This window comes from Pelophylax lessonae (genome assembly GCF_965119305.1).
Source record: "Pelophylax lessonae genome assembly, chromosome: 3".
Classification (NCBI taxonomy): Eukaryota; Metazoa; Chordata; class Amphibia; order Anura; family Ranidae; genus Pelophylax; species Pelophylax lessonae.
In genome coordinates, this window is record NC_138770.1 from 584,648,988 (window position 1) to 584,675,454 (window position 26,467).

Consider the following 26,467-nt stretch of genomic DNA (forward strand, 5'->3'; position numbering starts at 1 on the left):
ATCTGACACTAAGTGAAACTTTTTGGGGACTAGTGACACCAATACAGTGATCAGTGCTAAAAATATGCACTGTTACTGTATAAATGACACTTGCAGGGAAGAGGTTAACATCATGGGCAATCAAAGGTTTAGGTGTGCTCCTAGGGAGTGCTTTCTAACTGTGGGGGGAATGGACTGACTGCAGGAAGAAAGAGATCTGTGTTCCTGATTTTTGGGAACACACAATCTCTCTCTTCCTGTCTGACAGAACGGTGGTCTGCCTTGTTTACATAGGCAGACCTCCTTTCTGTCATTCTCCTGAACAACCGCGAGTGGCCATCATGGCCGCCGAACCCGCCGATTGGCTCCCGATGTGTCCAATCACAGAGGGGGCACGGCTCCAGAGCCGCGCACGCGCACCGAGAGACTTTCTACAAAATCACGTACAGGTACCTGATTTTGCGCTTAAGGACCACCCTGCTGCAATAAATGTACCTGGGGCCGTCCTTAAGTGGTTAAAGAAGAAGTAACTCAAAGGCATAATTTGTACCTATAGCTAAGCCTATAATAAGGTTTACCTACAGGTACTGTAAATGTCTCGTATACGTGTAGTCTAGGAGATATTTACATTACATGCAGCCGCCTGTGCCAGTCCTCCAGATATTTGTGCTGTGAATGACGGCTCCCCTGCGCATGCGCTGGAGTGACGTCATGGCGACTACGGCCCGTCACACAGCTGGAGTCCGCGGACCCGGAAAGGAAGACCGGGTGAAGATGGACGCTGCCTCCAGAGATTACATCGCATTGCTGGAGGGCTTCATTTTCAGGTAAGTTTCACATAATGTGCTAGTATGCGATGCATACTAGCAAATTATGCCTTTACCGTTCAGATCCGGAAAAAAAAAAAACAACCAGCGGTTTACAACTTTAATAGATACAGATCTGAATTAGTTTGTGTATTTTATACCTGTCTAGAGTTTAGCTTTAACCTTACATTATTCTTAAAGATTGTGGGAAGCCGGAATACCTGGAGGAAACCCACAAAAGCATGTGTACACAGACAGAAGCCAAGTAACCTCCTAGAACATCAAGAGGAAACCCATGCAAGCATGAGAACCTCACCCTATAGCTGACCACCTTTTCCTCTTTTCATTTCTACATCCCATCTTCAAGCTTTATAGTTCTTCCTGCCTGTGTTTTTTACCTTTCATCTATCCCCCAAATACATTTCATTTCTGCCTTTGTACAGGACTGGTTTGTGAAGCATTATAAGAATATTACCTAAATATTTTATAGCAGGCCCTGGCTACTTTTTGTGTACATAATAAGCAGTTGTCCTTATGTCTCCCCTCAGTCATTTACTATTTGTTTTTGAAATCAAGGCCCTCCTACATTGCATCCCTTGCCTCTCATCCATCATGAATAGCCTGTGCTTGTTCACTCAAATTATTGCACCGTGGACAAGTACAGAAAAAAAAAAAATTGTTTTGTTTCGATTCGCAATTTACATAAATTTGTTTAATTTGTTTTCAGTTTTCATTTATTGAAATTGATTCAAGTTTTCCAAATTCGGTCAAACTGATCTCAATTCGACCGAATTCATTCTAATTTAATTTGAATAGCATTCTAATCAAATTCCATTTGAAATTGCATTTATTCTATTTGAAATTCAAATTTTGGAAGATGGTTATATTCTTTCCATTCTATTCTATTGTTTTTTCTATTTTTTACTTTTTATTCTGTTCTGTTTTTCTCTATTCTATTTTGGAAGATGGTTATATTCTTTCTATTCTATTCTATTCTATTCTTCTCTATTGTTTTTTTGCTATTCTATTCTATTCTGTTCTATTCTACTCAATTCTATTCATTTATTTTCTATTCTATTCTAATTTATTCTATTCCTGTCAAATTCAAAATTTTCTATTCAAATTTTGGGAAATGGTTATATTCTTTCTATTCTATAATACTAAAGTAATGTATGTTTTATACACATGTGAACCAGTAGCAAAAGCACTACTTAAACACAACTTTGTTATATAACTTGAAGCCTCCAGTGATATGAATAGCATGGCTTTATCATTCAGGATATGATTGTGCCAAATATCAGCAAACCTGAGCTCTACAATAGAATCTGATGTTTTAAAAAGACATTTAATCCCAAACTTGCTTGATTGTAACACACTGCAATCCAATATAAATTTCCTGTGGGAGGAAAAATTGCAAATAATTTTAACAGTTGTACTGTATACCCTTAACACTTAATACTGCAACTTTAATAAAATGCACAGTAAATATTGATTTCATTGTATGAGAAACAATTCTAGTTTTAGCATTCACAGACTAAAATATAGGTTAAAGGAAATGCTAGTTTCTTACTGGTCCTGTGCATTGTAAAAGGGACAGGGATCAAGACCCAAGGAGGGAGGCTTTAGAATGACAGAGAGCGGTTGTTGCTGTTACCGTTGCTGGAGTCTGTCCTGCTAGCCTGCTGAATATGCAAAGACTGGGGTGGAAACTAATGAACATCTAGATTCAGGATCCTTCTACAGCAGGGATATCAAACTCCATTCCATCGCTCGATGCAACATCATTATGGTTGCCCTCAAAGGTCCGGTTGTATCTGTAAGGCTCTACTCAGATACATAGGAGTACTAAGGAGTAGGCGACATACAGAGTGCAGAGTTCAGGAGTATGTGGCGTACAGACAGAGTTCAAGAGTACACTATGTACACAGTGCAGAATTCAGGAGTACACTTTGTATAGAGTGCAGAGTTCAGGACAGGAGTACATGGCGTACAGAATGCAGAGTACAGGAGTATGTGGTGTACAGAGTGCAGAGTTCAGGAGTATGTGGTGTACAGAGTTCAGGAGTATGTGGTGTACAGAGTGCAGAGTTCAGGAGTATGTGGCGTACAGAGTGCAGAGTTCAAGAGTATGTAGCGTACAGAGTTCAAGAGTACACTATGTACACAGTGCAGAGTTCAGGAGTACACTTTGTATAGAGTGCAGAGTTCAGGAGTACATGGCGTACAGAGTGCAGAGTTCAGGAGTATGTGGCATACAGAGTGCAGAGTTCAGGAGTATGTGGCGTACAGAGTGCAGAGTTCAGGAGCACATGGCGTACATAGTGCAGAGTTCAGGAGTACATGGCGTACAAAGTGCAGAGTTCAGGAGTATGTGGTGTACATAGTGCAGAGTTCAGGAGTATGTGGTGTACATAGTGCAGAGTTCAGGAGTACATGGCGTACAAAGTGCAGAGTTCAGGAGTATGTGGGGTACAGAGTGCATAGTTCAGGAGTATGTGGCATACAGAGTTCAAGAGTATACTATGTACACAGTGTAGAGTTCAGGAGTACACTTTGTACACAGTGCAGAGTTCAGGAGTACACTTTGTACACAGTACAGAGTTCAGGAGTATGTGGCGTACAGAGTGCAGAGTTCAGGAGCACATGGCGTACATAGTGCAGAGTTCAGGAGTACATGGCGTACAAAGTGCAGAGTTCAGGAGTATGTGGTGTACATAGTGCAGAGTTCAGGAGTACATGGCGTACAAAGTGCAGAGTTCAGGAGTATGTGGGGTACAGAGTGCATAGTTCAGGAGTATGTGGCATACAGAGTTCAAGAGTATACTATGTACACAGTGTAGAGTTCAGGAGTACACTTTGTACACAGTGCAGAGTTCAGGAGTACACTTTGTACACAGTGCAGAGTTCAGGAGTATGTGATGTGCAGAGTGCAGGGGTGCAATATGTATAGAGTGCAGAGTTTGGAAGTATGTGGCTTACAGAGTGCAGGGTTTAAGGGTGCACTATGCATAGAGTGAAAGGTTCAGCTTTCTTTCACAGGATGTCCATACCTCACTTCCATCCCATCTCGGCTTTGACCTCTGCATCACTCGACTTCATCCCCCAGCTCTGCACACATCTCTCTCCATATCCTTTATCTACCCCCTAAAAAAAAATTCCTTGCATCTCATCCTACTAGGCCCAGCTCTAGTACCTGCTAGCAGTGTAAGCTGCTCCGCCTCTCTCTCCCACTTGCTGGGAGATTATTGGTTGTCATCTGTCCCCGCCATACCCGGCCGTGAGTGAGAGAAGGGCAGTCAGGTCTGTGAGAGCCGGCAAGAGGAAAGTTGCCCTTGTAAACACAGAAGGCTTCTGTGTTTATAAGTGACACTGGTGGGTTCCTCCAAATTCCAGCTGCAAGAAAGCCCTGAGTGCGAGGGCCACATGAAATGGCCTGGAGAGCCAGATTTGGCCCTCGGACCTTGTGCTTGACACATGTTTTCTACAGCGTAGGGGGATTGCTATGACCTGCAGTTTGCCCTGAATATGCCAATCCTGGATCTTACTATCATGGACTCAACCGGTTATGTCCTGTGCAGGTATGCAGAGGCAGCTACAAGCCTGAGTTAGGGATTAGTTCAGAGAAAGACTGTTGCCTTTGTATGACTGTAATACCAAGTTGTTCAAGTAAAGCCTTTCAAATTTTGCCTGGTCAGAAGTTACTCAAGGGTGTAATGCAAGTAAATGGCACACATAGCCTACAGTTTGTGTCAGTTATACCTATTGGGGCATAAAGACAGGGGTACAAGAGTTAATACAGTACCAGCATATAAGTGGTTACCAAGGGCAAGGAAGCTTTCTCTAGCAGCCTGTCATAAGTTGTTGGCACCCTCTCCATGGGCACAGCTCCATCCCCCATAGCAACAGGAGCAGAAGAGCACCACAGAGGCCCCATCCTGTGCACACATGGAGTCCATGCTAGGAGCACAACGGAACCCCATACTGGTACTGGGAGTGAGGTAGAAGTGATACACTAGACAGTTGGAGAGGGCATTTGCTCTGCATGTCCCTCCTAAATGCATCAGTGACCATGGTGGTGTATATTTACATCAAGAGAGTTTACTAGAGTTCAGTCGCCTGTGCAATTAAAGGTACCCCATGTGTAAGGCAGTGTTTCTATTCAATGTGTCTAGTGTAGCCCAGAAGAACCCACCCTGGGGTAGGGCTCTTATTTGACCCTTGCTTGGTGTCCAATGATTAGGGAAACATGGAGGACAAGATTACCATGCCCATGACCCCTACCCCCCCTGATTAATAATTTTAGTACTTTTAGCTTGAAATGTGTTTTTCTTTTCTCAAATGTATATGGAAAATTGGGTAGGGCATCTATATCTATATATATATATATATATATATATATATATATATATATACATTGCATCTTAATATTTTATATTTACCACTTTCAGTAGTCAGCAGGTGAAAAGCTGAAATCTGCAAACCCATATATTCTGCAACCAGGCATGCTGCTATGCTTTGTATAGCCTAAAAATACATTATTGTGAATATACCTGAATAAAAGAAGAGAAGATTACATACTCAGCAGAATGACTCAGAGAAGGGAATCCCCCTTCAGTCTAACCTGGCAAAGATAGCATGTATCTGGATTTTTAGTTTGCAGTCAAAAAAGCACAAGCTGTTCTGGAGAGTATCATGAACAGATCCTGGTTTGGATTTTTTTGTGTAAAATAAAGATTTTATACAAATAAAAGAAAATAAGCTTATAAACTAAAAATATACAGTATATTAACTAAAATCATAATCGTTTCTCCTAATTCTGATTACATGAACACATTTGAATAATTTATTGAATTTAATTTATGAATAGTATTCGGTTTTCTTTTTCTTTCTTTTTTTGCACACGGTATCTTATATTCAAGTCACAGTTTTATAAAGAGTCTACAAAGTGGAAGCAAGGTCTAAAGACTCACATTGTTTTTTTTTTTTTTTATTTTGTGACACAGCAGAAAGCTTTAGCAAGATATCGGTCTCATGGCTTTTATTAGCGTAGACTGTTTTTGCTAAAAGTCAAGTTTAGTTTAAAGTAGAATAACATTATGAAATGTGACAGAGGACAAACTCCAATAATTGTCCCAAATAGTTGTTGCTAAAAATGTCAGGTGCGTATATTTTAACATTGACAGTTATTTCACCACTGATATTATGATGATTTAATTAACTCTGTCTATTCTGCAGGCAAATAAAAACATTGTGCATGTTTTATATGACCTTCCAAGCTCTCATTTCCCCATTTTATTGGCAATCACGCCACCAGTATACTGTATGTGCTAATTTTGTGCAAAACTGGAAAGAAAACAGTACTGCCCTCTACAAAACCATGAAAGCTCACTGCAGAAAGTTGGATTATTTATTGGATTATTATTGCTGTAGCTGATAAGTTAAAAATAGAAAAATAAGAAAAAAATGCAGACATCTTGTCCATTTCATTGTCTGGATCAGGTTCCATGTACATGCAAGCCCAGTCAGTAAAATCTCATATAGTATCATATCTCCTAGGTAGGTGGTAGATAAAATCATTGTTTGCTCCATCTGCTTATCAGGGGAGCCTGATCAGTAGTTTTGCCTGTTACATGTGTCCATGTGTAATTCACTTGGTCTGAGGGAGTGTCTCCACTGTATCCAATGGGGGAGCCTGTTGGACAGTGGAGGAAACCCAGCCAGTGACACACAGGCTTTTGTGGCTGTCCCAGTGGGAGGGCACAACCACAGTGCATCCTGGGATTGGTCATAAAAGCCAAGGGTACATGTGACAGGGCATCTTTGGGCGGGAAGCCAGGTCTCAGGAGGAGGGTGATGGCTGTTTCTCCTCCTGTCAGAGTGGAAGGTGGTCACAGGCGGTCGGCCTAGTGGACCAGCAAGTGCGGAGCTGAGCTGGACAGTCCAGGATTTTGACAGTGGAGTTGAAGGCAGAGCAGCTCGAGGAAAAACAGTGTCCGTGAGTACCAGGGAGCTTGCCAGGGGTCTGCCCAGAAAGGGGACCACTCCAGTGAGGGGGTCAGTGAGGGGGTCATTGGACAAAAGTTAGCATGCACAGCAAGTGAGAAAGGGGGTGCCAAGTCTAGGACCCTGAAGGTTTAATATTACAGGATCATTTACACCATCTTCACTTCAGTGGCAGAGAGAAGCAGCGGCCTTGTCGCATACTCTATAGTTAGATGTCCTTGTGCATAGTTCAAGTTGGAGTTTCCCACTCGTCCATTCTCCTATCCATGTTCTAAAATAAAACACAGAAAACCAAATCCCCTGGACTGTTCATTGACTGAGCCAAGTGTTAAAGTTGCTATGGGTAACCCAGGCTAATCTATTCACAGCAGCTCCCAGGGGGGCAGTGCTACATACATTTTAATATGTTGATAGCTTTTTAAAAGTCTTTTGCAATATTTTTAGATCTGCATTTTTCATTATAATAATGCTCCTGTTGTAGAGTGAACTCACTTTTTCCCTGTGAGTTTACCCTTGCCATATGAAATTCTGCAAGTTGCCTTTTCAACACACATTACACAGGCAACCAGCCTTGAGAAATTCCCTGCACACATCATGTAGACACAAAATGGCTACAAACAGGTAGAGGATCAGCAGCATTGGGATGTAAAACGATAAAAAAAAAGGGAAAAGCTGTCCTCATTCTACTTTCCACACCTAGCAGAGCAGTTGACATGTGGCTGCTAGCAGAAAAATAGAATGTTATTGACAGTTCTTGTCCCCACTGGAGGGCAGAGTAGTTCCCAATAATGTGTTCCCTATGTAAGCTCTGAGATAGCATTCACATGCAGGCTGGATGCTTCATTCTCAAAAAGTTTTTAGCCTAGAGATGTGCTTCTGATTAATAGTGCGGTTGTCACACATTTATATTATAAAATGATCTTTTTTGTTTACATTTTGTTGCATTTTTAGGCTCTTCCTCTTCTCACGGGAGGCTCGGCAGCAGTGGGAGCCATTGGTTTGTGTTAGGGTCCTTTCACACAGGGCGGACCGTTTTTTGATCCGCTCCGGCACTTTTTTTTTTTTAACAGATACGGATGACACTTGTGTCATCCGGTCCGTATGTCCCTTTAACATCCCAATCCGTTTGCGGATGTTAAACGGAGATAATGCATGTCAATGGGATTGCAGATGTCAGCGGATGACACCGCTGACATCCGTTTTTGTGTCCGTTCCGTTTTTTTTAACGGAAGAAAAATAGGGTTCTCTTCGGTTCCAAAATACGGAACTGATCGGAAAGGACGCAAATTGGATGTCAGCGGATGGTCATCCGCTGACATCCGCAATCCCATTGACATGCATTATTTCCGCTTTTCATCCACATAAAAATGGGATGAAAAACAGACATACGGACCGCCCGTGTGAAAGGACCTTTACTGTCACTCAAATGCTGTGAGGAGGGAGGGGGGTGAACCATGACATATGTGTCTAAAGATGCACATAGCCAGGCTTAGGATCAAGCCCACACAAGTGCCCCCATAGCAAGCGACTTACTATGGGGGGGCTCGGAGAAGAGGAGGAGCCAAGATCACCAGTGGGAGACCCCAGAAGAAGAGGTTTGGAGCCGCTCTGTGCAAAACCATTGCACGGAGAAGATAAGTATAACAGTTTGGAATTTTGAGAAAAACCCAAAGAATTACAATCACTTTAAGTGACACATACTAACGCTACTAAACTTGGCCTGGACATCTAGGATTTAATGACCTCTGGTCACAAAAGGGGTTAGGCCCCTTTCACACTTGTGCGACTTGTCCTGCGATTTGGGACTGCAAAGTCGCATCACAAGTCGTGCTCCATGATTTCCAATGAGTACCCTACATATCTGTGCGACTTCAAGTTGCAACAACTTCAAAGTAGTCCCTGCACTACTTTGATCCGACTTTGATGCGTTTTGAGGTCCATAGACATAAGCATTTTTTAAAGTCCTGTCAAAATCATGGCAAAACCGTGGCAAAATCACATGACTTTTAGATCGCACAAGTGTGAAAGGGGCCTTAACTGGCTCTACATACCCCAAAAAAGTAATATATAAGTCCAATTTAATAAGGCTTTTCTTTTTCAATATAGAAATGTTGAATTAATTACAGTGTAATATTTCATCAACTGGCGTGAAAAGAAGTAACATGTTATTAATATCCTGAATACCTTAGTACAGTATTGATATTTTTACTTGGCCACCCAGATATTTCATCACATTTTATCTATGATTATATCCATATAGGCCCCAGTGACATGTAACTAGAAAACCCTCATTTTATCGGTGTTTTATTACAACTGTTAAACATACATCTTGATCAGCAAAAGTAATGGCTTGAATTCAGCACTCCACTGGCACTATTCTCATGTAACACAAATGAGTTGACTGAAGATGGCTGTAAAAGGAATTCCTCTGCTGATGCATGGAAAATATCTGGTTACCCTTCTGACAAAGTCTGAATAGACCTCAGGACAGGTCCTATTTGTTCACTCCTAGTATCTGCACTTTGGTTTCCATTGTCCCTGACTGATTCATTTCAGCCTCTAAAATAAGATGACATCCTTTCCTGATCACCATGATGCAGTCCAGACTTCGTGGCTACAATTTCCTAATGTACTGTAGATTACTTTGCTAAAATCACCCTTTTAATTGTTCCTAAATTTACAGTGCAACATAAATTATGACTAGAAAACTGTTAAAAAGTAGAACATGGCTGGAAGAAATGTTGCAGCAATCATCTAAAATTTCACTAGAACTTGACCATAGGCAAATACATCTTCCTTTATGTTTGCAGCCATTTAAAATGTGATGGGTGAACAGGCTGTGAGGATGTGTTGTGCAAATATAGGCATTATGGAAAAAGAGTAAAGATAGTTTAAATCTGGAGTTTTTCTTCAAAACACATTTACACTTTTTATTATTTATTACAGGTATTTACAAGTGCATCTAATAAAATTAGAATATCATCAAAAAGTTAATTTATTTCAGTAATTCAATTCAAAAAGTGAAACTCATATATGTTATATAGATGCATTACACATAAAGTGATATATTTCAAGCATTTCTTTCTTTTAGTTTCGAAAAAATCCTTTTTTTTAAATTGGTCTTATGTAATATTCTAATTTTATGAGATACTGAATTCAGGGTTTTCACTAGCTGTAAGCCACGATCATTAAAATTAAAAGGAAGAAATGCTTGAAATATATCACTCTGTGCGTAACGCATCTATATAAAATATATGAGTTTCACTTTTTGAATTGAATTAATGAAATAAATTGAGTTTTTGATGATATTCTAACTTTATGAGATGCACCTGTAGATATTCTCCTAAGAAAGCCAAAACCTCACTTTTACTTTCCTAAATATTCAGGTTTGAGGTTTATTAACATTTTGGATTGACTGGAGCACTTGTCAGGATAGAAGGAAAAATGGATGGGGCAAAATACCATCAACTCCTTGAGGAAAATCTGCTGCCCTCTGCCACAAAGTTGTCAATGGGAAGAAGGTTTTACCTTCCAACATGACAATGACCCAAAGCACACAGCAAAAATTACCACACAGTAGATGATGGAGATAAAGGTGAATGTCCTTGCATCCTAGTCAGAGCCCAGCAAACCCCAATGTGTGGAATGACTAGAAGATTGCAGTCCACACACAGTCACCATCAAATGTAAATTAACTTGAACAGTTCTGCAAAGAAGAGTGGGCAAATATTGCAAAATCTAGATGTGCAAAGTTAGCAGAGACATGTCCCAACAGACTAAAGTCTGTAATTACAGCAAAAGGTTGCCCAACAAAATACCGACATAAGGGGGTGATCCTTTTTCCAACTCAGCGATTTTGTTTTTGAATTTTTATATTTTTTTTCTGACATATTGGTGTTAAATCTTTCTTTTGGATGTTATAAGTTACACTGAGTATATACAGCTGGATACAACAAAAACTGTGTCTGTCTTCATCTCAGACTGCAAAGCAACAAAATGTGATTATTTTAAAGGGGGTGATTCTTTTCCATACCCACTGCACAAATAAATATCTATATTTATCTATATAGACAGATGTATGGCAGCACCACTCCCAACAACAAGTCCCACTATCTCACTTTCAGTTTTAAATTTCAGCCTGACCAACCATGGTTTCCTGGCAACCAGCCTGAATAAGTAAAGGTGATATAAAGTGTATCTTAACCCAAGAACAAATATTTCATATATTGCAGCTTAAAAGTCCAGAGATGTAGTGACTGCGTTCGTTTTCTAATTTTAGATTTTTAATTTTCACCTGGTGTTCCTGAGACGAACACACTTCCTGCCTGAAGTTACAGCACTCTATTGTATCTATGGAGGAGCAGCATTGTCACCCTCAGACAGATAGTGTAACCACAAAGCCCCTGCGCCTCACCTCTTGTCCATAACTTAGAAGAAAGGTGTTCTTTAATTCACAAAAGAGAACTAGTGAGGGTGATAATATTGCTTGAGATTTCAATCCAGTACAGGCAGATACAAGCTTAAAGTGTAACCCCACTTTGTTGAGGAAAAAACATTCCCCTCTGGGTGATGTCTGTACATTGCAAGTATAATAACAACCTTTGTTGCAGGTTCCTACCTTTTGTTATTCTGAAGAAATCACTGTCTGTTCCTCTGTGCTGAGTGGGTCTAATGGGAGTGATTTTACTAATTATCAATCAGCTGTGCCACTGCAGAACACTAATGAGGGAAGCTGCTGGGCCTGCATCCATTTAGACAAGTCCCTATTGGGAGTATCTCACCAAAAATGAAATTTTTGTTGCAGGGGATGCCAGAAATCTGACTTGTATCTTAGTGCAGACTTCTGGGAAAATTGGTTAGCCAATCACACAAGGAGGAAATTACTTTCTGGGTCTGTGGTCAGTATACATTCTGTGTACAGAACACCTCCAGGTAGCCATATTCATTGCATTTTCAGAAAATGACAGCGGCTGCAGATTGAAAAGGAAAGGTCATTTTAATAACATTCAATTACAATATGACTTGTGTCGCAATTGTATACGCTATATTATTTTTTATTTATTTACAATTTTTTTCCCTACGGAAGTGGAGTTACCCTTTAAAACGCTAAAAGTAAAAACTATGTTGTTCATGTCCAAAGTAAAAAAATTATTAAAAGGGCATTTTAAAAATATAAAAATAAAGTAAAGGAAAATTTGAAAGTTACTAAGAATATAACAAAATATCAAGGCCAAAAAAATTTTAAATGAACGACAAGTTGTAAAAGAGAGTAAGACAAACCTTCAAAAATTCTTCAAATATATAATAGTAAAAAGGTCAGGCTCGTTCATGTAAGCCCATTGGCCCGTTACAAGATAACTTGAAGTGGGTGACTGGGGACAAAGAAAAGGCAAATGTATTAAATACCTTGTTCAGCTCTGTGTATACAAAGAAAAATGAGAGAGCTTAGGCCCCTTTCACACTTGTGTGCTCTGAAAGTCGCGCGACTTTGCAAAGACTTTGAGGGGACTTGAAGCAATGCATGTGTAATCTTGAGGTCTATGGACCTCAAGTCGCATTAATGCTGGACTAAAGTAGTGCAGGGACTACTTTGAATTTGCTGCGACTTGAAGTCACACAGATATGAACGATACTCATTGGAAATCATGGGGTATGACTTGTCATGTGACTTTGAAGTCCCAAGTTACAAAATAAGTCGCACAAGTATTAAAGGAGCCTTAGTCCATAACGCATTAACATAGCCCCAAATCAACCACATTGGCTCAAAATTGAAATAGTTCAGAAACATTTGGTCAAAATAAAGGTAAATAAAGCACCTGGAACAGATAACTTACACCTATGAGTTTAAAAGAGTTGTGCTTTGTTATGTCTAATTTTTATGACTCTTAATGATTGGCTTGGTACCACTAGAAAAGGCCAATGTGGTGCCTATATATGTTAAAAGAGATCACTTTTTTTTACTGAATTACTTCAGGCCTGTTAGTTTAACTTTCATAGTTGGGAAGATACTTGCGATTTGGATACATATAAGAAGTTTTACAAGAGAACCAAGATCATAAGCAATAGCCAGCATGGTTTAAAGTGTTAAACACAATTCCATTATTTTTACAAGGAAGTAAGCAAACAAAGAAGTGTCTAGGGATATACAGTACAGTAGTATACCTGGACTTTGCAAAAGCTAATGTGTAAATTAAAATCTATAGGCTTGTTGTACAGTGGTGCAGACTGTTAATCACTTCTAAGATTCAGCCGCCCTTTATTTCCATTGGGGTTCAGATCTGGCACCTGGACTTCAGTAATGTTCGGCAAACCCATCCCAAACCGAACCCAGGTATGTTCTGCTCATCACTAGTAACTACAGCTAGGATGAAAATCACGAGGAAACCTATATGATGCAATATAGCATACAAGTATTCAACTCCAGTGTGAAGTAAATGAAGGACAGGCTTCAGATCACAACCTTCTAAATGAATCCTCATGCAAAAGGCCTAACAGATGTGAAATAGCCCCCAAAAATTTTTTAGAAAAATGTATTTTCTTAGATACACCACATCTTAGATGGCTTACATTGAGATGTTGTAGTGAAAGCAGCTTAGTAGGGATAAGAAGAATTATTTTGGCAAAACTGATTTAACTTGGAGAAATTTCACCAAAACTCTCAGTTTGGCTCAATGAGCTGCGCAGGTGAGAAAACAATCTACTTTATTTTTATTCTTTGGATGCATTAAGAATAGTTTTGTTACTTCATTTAGTGTTCCTTGAATTTGTGCATTTTCCCTTTTAGAGTTGGGTGAATGATTTGGGCTGAGCAAAGGTTCAGCCTGAGCGTCGCCTGTTCGCCAAACACCGAATTCGCCCGCTGAGCACCCCACAATGCACTGCGTGCTTTACAGGGCATTCTAGGGCCCTAATTGGATGAAGCAATGCACCTGACCAGTTAGGGCACAGAGCACTGTCAGAGCTCTGATTGGACAAAGTAATGATGACTTTGTCCAATCATGGCTTACTGCTCATAGTCCCACCCCACACTATAAAAGGTTCCTTCCACACAGGAAGCTTTTGCAGTGTGTTGTTGGAGTGGAGATAGATAAAGCAGAGCTCAGTTTGCTACTAGTGAGAAGGGATGGGCCGAATACCCCCTTTTGGTTCACAGCAGAACTCCCGAACAGGGGAAATGTTCTAACCTGAACAGCGAACCCCACTGGTCCCTAAACAGGGAAGTCTTCCAGTTAGTGACCCAGAGTTGGGGCCTTCCAGACATAGATCTGTTCGCCAGCAGAACGAACAACAAAGTCCCAAGGTACTTTTCCTTGGAGAAAGGCGGAGGAGCCATAGGGCTGGATGCCTTGGCTCAGGAATGGACGTTTCAGCTGAGTTATGCCTTTCCCCCATTCAAGCTGATTCCTCTCGTTCTAAAGAAATTCATCCAGGAGGATACCACCTTAATCCTGGTAGTCCCGTGTTGGCCAAACAGGCCTTGGTTTTTATTCCTGTGGCGTCTAGCAGTAGGCCCTCCCCTCATGTTCCCATAGAGGGAAGACCTGCTATCCAAGAGACTGATTCAAATGCCAAAAATTCAGAGAATGAAGTTGGCGGCCTGGTATCTGAAGAAGGTCTTTTGAAGTCAAAAGGACTTTCAGATAAAGTGATCCGCACAATTCTTTCTAGTAGAAAGAAGGTCACCCAGGCAATTTATTTTAAGTATTGGAAAATTTTTGTTCTTGGCTAAAAACCGGTAAGCGGGAGGTCGGTGTTCCAGCCATCCTTGAATTTCTGCAGGAAGGAGCAGACAAGGGACTGGCCATTAGCACTTTAAATGTGCAAGTAGCGGCATTATCAGTGTTTCTGGAGAAGTCCCTGGCTTTAGAACCTTTAGTGATGAGGTTCTTCAAGGGATTATCCAGAATGAGACCAATTCCATTTAAGGTTCTTCCTAAATGGGATTTGTCAATAGTACTACAGGGTTGGATAAAACTTTCGCAGAAAGTAGACCTGTCGTCAGGGCCGGTTTTAGACAAAGTGTGGCCCTGGGCAAACCTAAAAGTGGGGCCCCAAATTTTTTTATATTCTACCAAAAATATAGGCGCATTTAATCAATTTAGCCAAAAAAAACATACAACTACATGAAAATATGCTTTAATTAAATAACATTAAATAGAATAAATAAGAAATCAAGTGAGCTTTGCACCTTCACACATCAGATCACCCCAATTCCTGCACCTTCACAAATCAGATCACCCCAATTCCTGCACCTTCACACCTCAGACCACCCCAATTCCTGCACCTTCACACCTCAGATCACCCCAATTTCTGCACCTTCACAAATCAGACCACCCCAATTCCTGCACCTTCACACCTCAGACCACCCCAATTTCTGCACCTTCACACCTCTGACCACCCCAATTCAAGCACCTTCACACCTCAGACCACCCCAATTCAAGCACCTTCACACCTCAGACCACCCCAGTTCAAGCACCTTCACACCTCAGACCACCCCAATTCAAGCACCTTCACACCTCAGACCACCCCAATTCAAGCACCTTCACACCTCAGACCACCCCAATTGAAGCACCTTCACACCTCAGACCACCCCAATTCCTGCACCTTCACACCTCAGACCACCCCAATTTCTGCACCTTCACAAATCAGATCACCCCAATTCCTGCACCTTCACACCTCAGATCAGCCCCAATTCCTGCACCTTCACACCTCAGATCACCCCAAATCCTGCGCCTTCACACTTCAGACCACCCCAATTTCTGCACCTTCACAAATCAGATCAGCCTCAATTCCTGCACCTTCACACCTCAGATCAGCCCCAATTTCTACACCTTCACACCTCAGACCACCCCAATTTCTGCACCTTCACACCTCAGACCACCCCAATTCCTGCACCTTCACACCTCAGACCACCCCAATTTCTGCACCTTCACACCTCAGACCACCCCAATTCCTGCACCTTCACACCTCAGGCCACCCCATTTTCTGCACCTTCACACCTCAGACCACCCCAATTCCTGCACCTTCACACCTCAGGCCACCCCAATTTCTGCACCTTCACACCTCAGACCACCCCAATTCCTGCACCTTCACACCTCAGACCACCCCAATTCCTGCACCTTCACACCTCAGGCCACCCCAATTTCTGCACCTTCACACCTCAGATCACCCCAATTCCTGCACCTTCACACCTCAGATCACCCCAATTCCTGCACCTTCACACCTCAGATCACCCCAATTTCTGCACCTTCACACCTCAGACCACCCCAATTCCTGCACCTTCACACCTCAGATCACCCCAATTTCTGCACTTTCCCACCTCAGATCAGCCCCTGGTAGGCTGGCACTGGCAGCAACAATTTTATTCAAATCAGGATTTCTTCTGCAAATAGCCTGGTAGGCTGGCACTGGCAGCAAATATTTTATTCAAATCAGGATTTCTTCTGCAAATAGGCTGGCATCAGAGTCAGACAATTACCAAAACCAATGTCATCATGACACATGATCAAAAAATGAGGAAAAATAAGGATTTTTTCTGCAAATAGCCTGGCAGTGACATCATCAGATCAGACAAGGCACTGGCAGGCATTGTACTAGACTAGTACTATGCCTGGCTGCCAGTGCCAGGCCAGCCTATTTGCAAAAGAAATCCTGATTTGAATTAAATTGTTGCTGCCAGTGCCAGTATATTTGCAGAAAAAATCCTGATTTCTTTGAATAAAATTGTTGCTGCCAGTGCCAGCCCAGCCTATCTGCCAAATAAATCCCTAAGTAGAAGTCCCTCCTCTCTCCAGTCCTCCACTTACCTTGGGTGTGCTGTGCGGTGTGGCTGCAGAGTGTTCCCGCTGGACATAGTACAGGAGATGGTCAGAGACTGCAAACATGATACAAGAGATGGTCAGAGACTACGGACCTGATACAAGAGATGGTCAGAGACCACGGACATGATACAGGAGATGGTCAGAGACTGAGGACATGATACAGGAGATGGTCAGAGACTGAGGACATGATGCAGGAGATTGTCAGAGACTGAGGACATGATACAGGAGATGGTCAGAGACTGAGGACATGATACAGGAGATGGTCAGAGACTGAGGACATGATACAGGAGATGGTCAGAGACTGAGGACATGATACAGGAGATGGTCAGAGACTGAGGACATGATACAGGAGATGGTCAGAGACTGAGGACATGTTACAGGAGATGGTCAGAGACTGAGGACATGATACAGTAGATGGTCAGAGACTGAGGACATGATACAGTAGATTGTCAGAGACTGAGGACATGATACAGGAGATGGTCAGAGACTGAAGACATGATACAGGAGATGGTCAGAGACTGAGGACATGATACAAGAGATGGTCAGAGACTACAGACGTGATACAGTAGATGGTCAGAGAGTGCAGACGTGATACAAGAGATGGTCAGAGACCACGGACATGATACAGAAGATGGTCAGAGACTGAAGACATGATACAGGAGATGGTCAGAGACTGAGGACATGATACAGGAGATGGTCAGAGACTGAGGACATGATACAGGAGATGGTCAGAGACTGAGGACATGATACAAGAGATGGTCAGAGACTACAGACGTGATACAGTAGATGGTCAGAGAGTGCAGACGTGATACAAGAGCTGGTCAGAGACTGCAGACGTGATACAAGAGCTGGTCAGAGACTGCAGACATGATACAAGAGATGGTCAGAGACTGCAGACACGATACAGGAGATGGTCAGAGACTGCAGACATAGTACAGGAGATGGTCCAGAGACTGCGGATGTGATACAAGAGAAGGTCAGAGACTGCAGACATGATAGAAGATAGGACACTAGGGGGGCCGGAGAGCACAGGGAAAGCAGATAGCACTGGAAGAGCTGAAGGGCAAGGGGGGAGGGAACTGGAGAGAATTAAGGGGGGGGGTTTGGAAAGCATTGCAGGGGGGTTGGAAGGCGCAGGGTGTGGATAGCACTGGGGGGGTGGCGAGCAGGGAAAACCAGGGGGATGGAGAGCATGGGGGGGACTGGAGAGCACTGGGGGGAACTGGAAATCACTTAGGGGGAGCCAGGGAGCATGGGGGGGGGGTGGAGAGCACTGGGGGAGCCAGAGAGCATAGGGGGAGATGAAAAGCACTGTGGGGACTTGAAGAGCACGGGGGGCTAAGGAGCACAGGGCGGGGGGGGGGTAAAAAAATACAGGGGGTTTAAGATCACTGGGGTGGCTAAGATCACTGGGGGGGGGCTAAGATCACTGGGGTGGCTAAGATCACTGGGTTGGCTAAGATCACGGGGGGGGGGCTAAGATCACTAGGGGGGCTAAGATCACTGGGGGGCAGTAAAAGAAGTTGAATAGGAGGGGGATGGGACAGCTCAGCTGCATATAGAGAAATTGATATTTCCATATTTCTCCTGCAGCCACAGAATGCCTGCAGAAGGGAGGAGAAGAATCCATCCATCCATCCAGCGGCATAAGGAAACATCAAATCCTCTATATGCAGCCGAGCCGCCCCAACCCCCTCCTATTCAGCACACACGGCCGGGGCTGCACAGACTGCTCTGCAGGCAGTCTCTTACCTTCCCTCTCCCCGCCGCCGCCCCCCCCCCCCCCGAGCAGCCCGGAGTCGGGCTGAAGGAGCTCCCATCTGCAGCGGCTTCAGTGATCATCGGCGGCCGCGGGAAGGAACACACACACCTTGACTTCCGGACCGGCTTCGCGGCCAATCAGCCTTCTGCTCAGGGGGGTGTGACTCACACCCCCCCTGAGCAGAAGGCTGATTGGCCGCGGAGCCGGTGTAGTTGGCAAGTACACCGACAAAGCGGCCGCCCGCAGTGAGGGATCTTCTTCTTCTAGTGTCAGTATCTGATGACTCTGAGCGCCGCGGCCCACCGGGAGTCGGGACACTGCCCGGTCCGGCCCTGACTGAAAGTGAAACGGGGCCCCTGGACATTCGGGGCCCTGGGCTGTTGCCAAGTTTGCCCCCCCCTAACGCCGGCCCTGCCTGTCGTTAAAGTATATTACCCTTAAGACAGCCTTTCTGGTGGTAATTTCTACAGCCAGGCGCATTAGTGAGTTACAGGCACTTTCAATTAAGGAACCTTTTCTTCAAATTTTTGAAGACAGGTTGGTGGTACGTACAGATCCAGAATTCCTACCTAAAGTGGCTTCCAGGTACCACAGGGCCCAAGAAATGGTATTACCATCCTTCTGTTTCTCCCCTACCAATCCAAAGGAAGCAGAGTTTCATCTTTTATATGTCAGGGCCTGTGTGTTACGCTATCTAGAGTTATCTAAGAGCTTTAGAAAATCCAATGCTTTATTTGTAGTGCATTCAGGGAAAAATAAGGGGCAGCAAGCTTCAAACAATACTATTGCCAGGTGGATTAAACAGGCGATAGTGGAAGCATATAAAAGTTTAGACAAAGAGTGCCCTTTTTCTCTGTTGGCTCACTCCACGAGGGCGTTATCTGCCTCTTGGGCGGAGCGAGCAGGGGCGACACCAGAACAAATTTGCAAAGCAGCCACCTGGTCTAGCTTCTCAACATTTATCAAGCACTACAGACTGGGCCTTCTCTCTGCGTAGGACCAAGCGTTTGGAAGGAAGGTCCTCCAGGCGCTAGTCCCACCCTAAATCTGGTAAGTTCTCGTTGATCTCTCCTGCGCTGTCCTGGACAGGCGACTGGAGAAAAACCAGAGTTAGACTTACCGGTAACTCTGTTTCTAGGAGTTGTCATGGACAGCAGGGATTCCCTCCCTATATGCTGTTATAACCATGGGTGAGGGTTTTTTGCCTTGTTGCAGATGCCATGTCCGGGGAGTTCTCGGATAAAGACTGGGGAAGATGGTGGGTGTCCTCCCCTTTATTCACCTGATCCTTTGTGTTTCCTGTCTCCGGAGGTGGAGTCTATATCTCCTGTGCTGTCCTGGACGACTCCTAGAAACAGAGTTACCGGTAAGTCGAACTCTGTTTTTTTTTTTGGTTGCTGCATGTTTTTTTTTTGTCCCCCTGCCTGTTCCCTTTTTTTAAATTGTCAGCTGCCGTTTTTCTGACTGCAACTCTGGTGTTCCCCCTTTTTTATTGTTTTATTTTTTTTATAGTCTTTACATTTCTGTCAGCGTCAATCCTCAATTTAAAGTGCACCAAACACAACTTTTCATTCAATAAAGTGCATCCGATCACACATTTCCCAGTTTCTATTACTATTGGGTAATAAGCCCCCCCATCATGTCTGGGGGTCAGACAAGGAGAGGCAGACGTTCCCATGCCACTATGAGGGGGCCAGTAGCATATGTGTCCACAGGCAAACGTGGATGTGGTCCGTCTTCAGGCAGGGCACATTTGTCTCTGTTTAGTGATGTTGCCTGTGCTATCCAAGTCATAGCATGCAGAGGAGGTGGTGGACTAGCTTACTAAATCAGCCTCATCCTCCTTATCCTCTATGACCCAAGCTGACACTAGTGTGCAGTCCACCGCAGCTGCCAGAGGGGCTTAGTCTGCCTACATATCCACAGCTACTCATGCCATTGCCCCAGCATCATGCATGGAGGAGTCAGCTGAATTATTTGAACACAGCATCAGCCACTTGCGCTTTGAAGATGCACAGACATTGATTGATTCTGATGTTGGTTCTAAGGTAGAGGAAGGGAGTAACATGAGCCTACAGAGAGGGGAGGACACTGATAAACAACTAATTGGCAGTCATGTTCCCCCAGCCACAGCGTATTGCCAAGTTGGCTCAAGTAATAATGAGGATGGAGGAGATGATGTTGATGAGGTCACTGACACCACCTAGGTGCCGGATACAACAATGGAGGAAAGTGAAAGGGAAGCACAACTCAAACAAGGTAGGATGTCCTCCAGAGGCAGCCATCATGGAAGAGTAGAGAGCAGCCACCCTATTCCATCAGATTGTGGAGCTGTTATCTCCCGGCCCACTTTCCACTGCTCAGCTGTGTGGGCCTTTTTAGCACATGGGCAGCTGATCACACTGTTGCAATTTGCAAAAAAACACCAGTCATTTGGGTACCACATGCTTGACAAGGCATTTAACATCCCACCACTCAGTCCATTGGAAAGAGCACCAAAAAGCCACACACAAGGGACACAATTATTCCCCTCATCACTTCTCACCTTTCATGTCTATATCTCAGGACCTCTTAGCAGCCTTCGCTGACAGGGATGATGGTATAGCAAATGGTGTCACAGGTCCTTGCAACACATCTGCCAGCAGCACTCCCACCAGCTGAGAGTATAGTAGGCAAATTTATCTGCCCCAGGTCCGGCATCGAAAAAAATAAAAATACACTCCCTGCCACCTACATGCCCAGCGTCTGAATTCCAGCTTGTCCAAATAAAGAAAGCTGGCAGGGAAAATCAATTGAAATGTCTTTTTTTTTTTTCTTAATAAATATCAGTTTTGCTGCAGCAGGTTCTATACACAGTATTGATGCACAACTTTACAGGCAGACTAAGGGGACCTCCCAGGCACTATATTTAAAGCAATTTTTCATTTTTATTGTTTCCCTTTAAGCAGAAATAAAATCACTGCTCCCTTAAAAACTATCTTTTTTAAATGTTTTTTTTTTTTTTGCATTGGTACATGTCCTCCAGGGCAATAGCTGGGCTCCCATCCCCCTTCTATGGCCAATAACTTGCACACAAGCCTTCAAACTGGGGACTTTTGATTTTTTTCAAGTTTGGATCCCATAGACTTCAATGGGTTACGTCGTTGGTGCCTGAAAATATGCAATGTTCGAGAGTTCTGGTGCAAACCGAAATGGGGGGGGGGGGGGGGGTTTCGGCCCATCTGATCATTGTTTGTGTTCTGTTTTTTATTTTTTGTTTGATTTCACTTTCTGTGAAACAAAAAGTAGAATGATGAGTTTATTGTGGGCCATTTTTTAGCAAAAACAGGTCCTAGATAGTTGAATGTAGCTTTGGTAACCCTTAGGATTCATTGTATCCTGAAAGAAGAACTAAAGGCTAAACCTTTCTTTTCCTTTTGGATAGAGTAAGGGAAGGTTATAACCCCTTTAAATTTTTTTAGCTATCTGTGTCCAATTGGCAACATTCCCTTTCACTTCCTGTTCCATAGTTAAAGGAAATGAGAGGAAATCCTTTAAAAAGTAGGGAATCCCTGGTTGTAACCAGGGTCACCAGGAATAGTGCTCCCATTGGAACATTTCCCTTCCGACACTGAAGTCAACCCAAAATTTGGAAGTTTCTTTCAGTTTCACTTCTGGTGATAATAGTAACAGAGAATGTGAATGTCCCTAGCAGGAGGAATAGACAGCAATAAAAACCTGACAGATGTTTGCATCTCTCTTAAAAAAACTAAAAAGAAAACAGCCTTTAGTTTTAGTTAAAAAACAAAACTACCTTATTTCCACCTTCCCAATTGATTTGAATGTGTTTTCCCAAAATGGGGAAATTCATGCTTTTTACTGAACCTTTATGGAAAATTAAATTCTCAATATTAATCATCCCTACCCCCATATCTGTTAATGTATATATTTGCTGGTGTACACTACAACTGGTCGGTGCTTCTCATCACACATTGTATATGCATAGTTGACGCATGTCAGCACCAGATTTTGCACTGTCGAGTTTTAGTAAATCAACCTCACTGTGACAACATATGTGGATATTCTGAGTTAAGTATTTTCACTTGGTAAATTGTAGCTGCGTCCACTTTGAATACCCAATCATGTGCAGATGAAATAAACAGGATTTGCTCTTCATATGACTGGATAATTAAAGTAAATTTTTAAACTTCAATTAATTGTGTGAAGATTCTAAACTCCTTTAGTTTTCATGATGGCAGGTGTTCTTGTCAAATGCTGTATTTTTTTTTCTTTCAAACACATGAAGCTGTTATTAAACGGACAAAAAAGTTGGCGAAAGATCTGCTTTACCGGCAGTTAATTCGCCCATCAGTAGGACATGCTGCATCTAAAGTAACACAACACAGTGCAAAGCAGGTCAAATGCAGCATCTGCATTGTCATGTGTATTGCTCAATTCAAGTCATTAGGGTTTGGCTGACCAAACGCAGTTCGAGGTTATGTTCATTCTCCATGGTCCCACTGTATGTAGGAAAATAGCCGCCCTCTCTTGATCACTCCCACGATGGACTAAGGGCTATAGAATTTGAGATGTGTAGTGCATAGAGCTAATGTGCACTGGTTATCCCAAATATACAGCAGTGAAAGGGAAAAGGAGAGGTTGGAAGCTCATCACAATCAGTGGTGTTGGCAGGAAGTATGGCTAGTTTTAAAAGACTCTTGGACATGCATCTTAGCGAAAAAAATATACGGGGATATGGGAAATTACTTTCTACACACACACACCAACATTGGTTGAAGTTGACACGCCAGTTACAACTATGTAACTATGGAGAACTTTATAAGGAGGCAGAAAAACACAGTAAGAAACAATTTCATGAAAAAAAGAAGAGCCATTAAGTAGTAAATGTGTATGGATTTTTTTAAATTATTTTAATAAGGATATAATTTAGTGTCATTTTAACAAGTTTCCGACTGCCCACCGTAGATATACTGTGGCAGGGCAGCTCAGCTGCGCAAAATATACGTATATCTACGTGATTTCGTGCACGCGGCACAGGGGAAGGTGGGCGGTGGGAGGAGCGGGGGCGATCCCTGTCGGCCTCCCGCGATCGTCAGAGAAACTGACAGAAGTCCCGCCTGCTTATATAAACAAAGCAGACGAGTCTTCTGTCACACAGGCAGAGAGCGATCAGGAGTTTCAGCTAAGCTGAAACCCCGATCTCTCTGTGCCTGCCATCCCCCACACAGTCAGTAAGCATGGTTAGGCATACAATAACCCCTTTGATCAGTGTTAACCCCTTCCCCGCCAGTGTCATTTATACTGTAACCGTGCATATTTTTTTAGCACTGATCACTGTAGTAATGTCACTTGTCCTCAAAAAGTGTAAAAAATATCAGTTAGGGGTCCGATCTGTCCGCCGCAATGTCGCAGTCTCGCTAACAATCACTGATCGTTGCCATTATAAATAAAAACAAAAAATAAAATAAAATTCCAAAAATCTATCCCGAAGTTTGTAAACGCTATAACTTTTTGTGCAAACCAATTAAGATACGCTTTTTTTTTTTTGCCAAAAATATGTAGCAGAATACAAATTGGCCTAAACTGAGAAAAGAATTCGATTTTTTAAATTTTTTTTATTGGGAATGTTTTATAGCAGAAAGTAAAAAAATATTGTGTTTTTTTCAAAATTGTCGCTCTTTTCTTTGTTTATAGTGCAAAATCTAAAAACAGCAGAGGTGATCAAATACCACCAAAAGAAAGCTCTATTTGTCTGGAAAAAAAAGGGGACATCAATTGTATTTGGGTACAGCGTAGCACGACCGCACAATTTTTAGTTAAAGTAAAGCAGTGTCGAATCACAAAAAATGGCCTGGTTATTAAGGGGGTAAAACCTTCCAGGGCTGAAGTGGTTAATAAACACAAGTACATAAAATACTAAAATACATTACTAGCAAAACTTAGAAGATGGGACTATTACATAATTTCTTTCCATATATGAACTAAACTGATTATTCATTGATATGTTTTTTTATTTCCTCTATTTAATTTGCACATTGAAGAAAAATACATTTTGCGCAGAGAAAAAACAAAAACAAATTAAAAGTGTTTAATATACAAAAATGCATGACTTAGATAAAACAACCAAGCCTCTCCTGAATGTGTATACAAAGCTTTCTTTATAGATCTCATGCACACTGTAAATCTCACCTCAGATTAGTTCAATTATTTCTGAACGTAAATTAATAATGTTGAAGGTGTCACATATGTCAGGCTTTTCAGGCTGCATTAGACAGAGCACAGCGCATACCTTTAATTGCATTTGGTTGGGCTACGCAGGTCATTTTTAGTAGCACTGTATGGCTGAGAAGGTTTCAAACATTCCAGACAAATGTCTGCACCAGAATCTCTGGATCAGTGGCTGCGATCACGGGGATAGGTCATTTGTTTGATTAGAGCATACGTCTAAAACAAAGAAAGTGTATTGAAGTGTATCAGACTCTTGGTCTCATTTACAGGTCTGCAGATGCATATAGGAGCTATTACAGGTGACCTTTGACCCCTGGCCACCCTCAGGTGATACTACTCTGCCTGGTCTCCTCCTGTTAGCTTCAGTCAAATGATAAGCTTGGGGGATATGTAAAAGTGACGGCTTAATTATAAATCAGGTCGACGATATCTGAACATAGGACCAGCCTGGAGCTATCCAGATGCAAAAGGAAAATGTATTTAGAAAATAATGGGTTTTCAATATCACGATGATGATAGTGTTAGCTATAACAAATCTGCCTGCAGATTTAAGACTGCAGAGATAACACATGAAAACAGCCATGAAAAATGTTGGAACCCCAGTAATTGAAGGGCAGAGTTATGCTGTGTTGGTTGTTTTTCTTGCATTTGTTCATCTAGCCTGAGGAGGCTATGAATTCCTCTAATTAAAATACTGGGGCAGTGTTGTGAGTAGGAAAAAATATACTTTCAAATAGTAGATACATTGATAGATGGAGGGAAGAATGGAAGCAAGAAAGGTGGGCAAGAAGGAAGGAAGGGAGATAAGAGACATGGAACGAAGGAAGGAAAGAAAGAAAGAAAGAAAGAAAGAAAGAAAGAAAGAAAGAAAGAAAGAAAGAAAGAAAGAAAGAAAGAAAGAAAGAAAGAAAGAAAGAAAGAAAGAAAGAAGGCAAATAAGGAAGAAAGAAATAAAGAGAGAAAGAAGGGAAATAAGGAAGAAAGGAAGAAAGAAAGAAAGAAAGAAAGAAAGAAAGAAAGAAAGAAAGAAAGAAAGAAAGAAAGAAAGAAAGAAAGAAAGAAAGAAAGAAAGAAAGAAAGAAAATAAATTAATTTAGGGAAGGAAGGAAGGAACGATTGAATGAACAAAGGAGGGAGGGAAAGAAGGAACGATCAGAGGAAGTAAAGAATGAAGGAAGAAGAGAGGGAAGTAAGTTAAAAATGAAAGACAGAAAGGAGGAATTGAATGATGTAACTAAGAAAGGAAGGTAGGATGGAAAGGAAAGAAGGAAACAAAGAACGAAGGGAGGAAGGAAGGGAGGAAGGAAGGAAGGAAGAAAGAAAGAAAGAAAGAAAGAAAGAAAGAAAGAAAGAAAGAAAGAAAGAAAGAAAGAAAGAAAGAAAGAAAGAAAATAAATGAATTTAGGGAAGGAAGTAAGGAACAAATGAATGAACAAAGGAAGGAGGGAAAGAAGGAAAGAAGGGAGGAAGTAAAGAATGTAGGAAGAAGACAGGGAAGTAAGGTAAAAATGAAAGACAGAAAGGCGGGATTGAATGATGTAACAAAGAAAGGAAGGTAGGATGGAAAGGAAGGAAGGAAACAAGAAAGGAAAGAAGGTGGGAAGGAAGGAAAGAGGGAGGGAAAGAAAGAAGGAAGAGAGAAAGGGAGGAAGGAAGGAAGGAAGGGAACGGAAGGGAAAGGAAAGTAAAGGAAAGGAAGGGAAGAAAAGAAGGAAGGAGAGAAGGAGGAAAGGAGGAAGTAAGGAAGCAGCCTAATATGGCCTTTTACAGTTAAAGAGATTATTTAACCCCTTGGCACCGGCCATACGCAAATATGCGGCCTCTTGGCGCCTGTTCCTTAGCGCCGAGGGGCCGCATATTGGCATGAA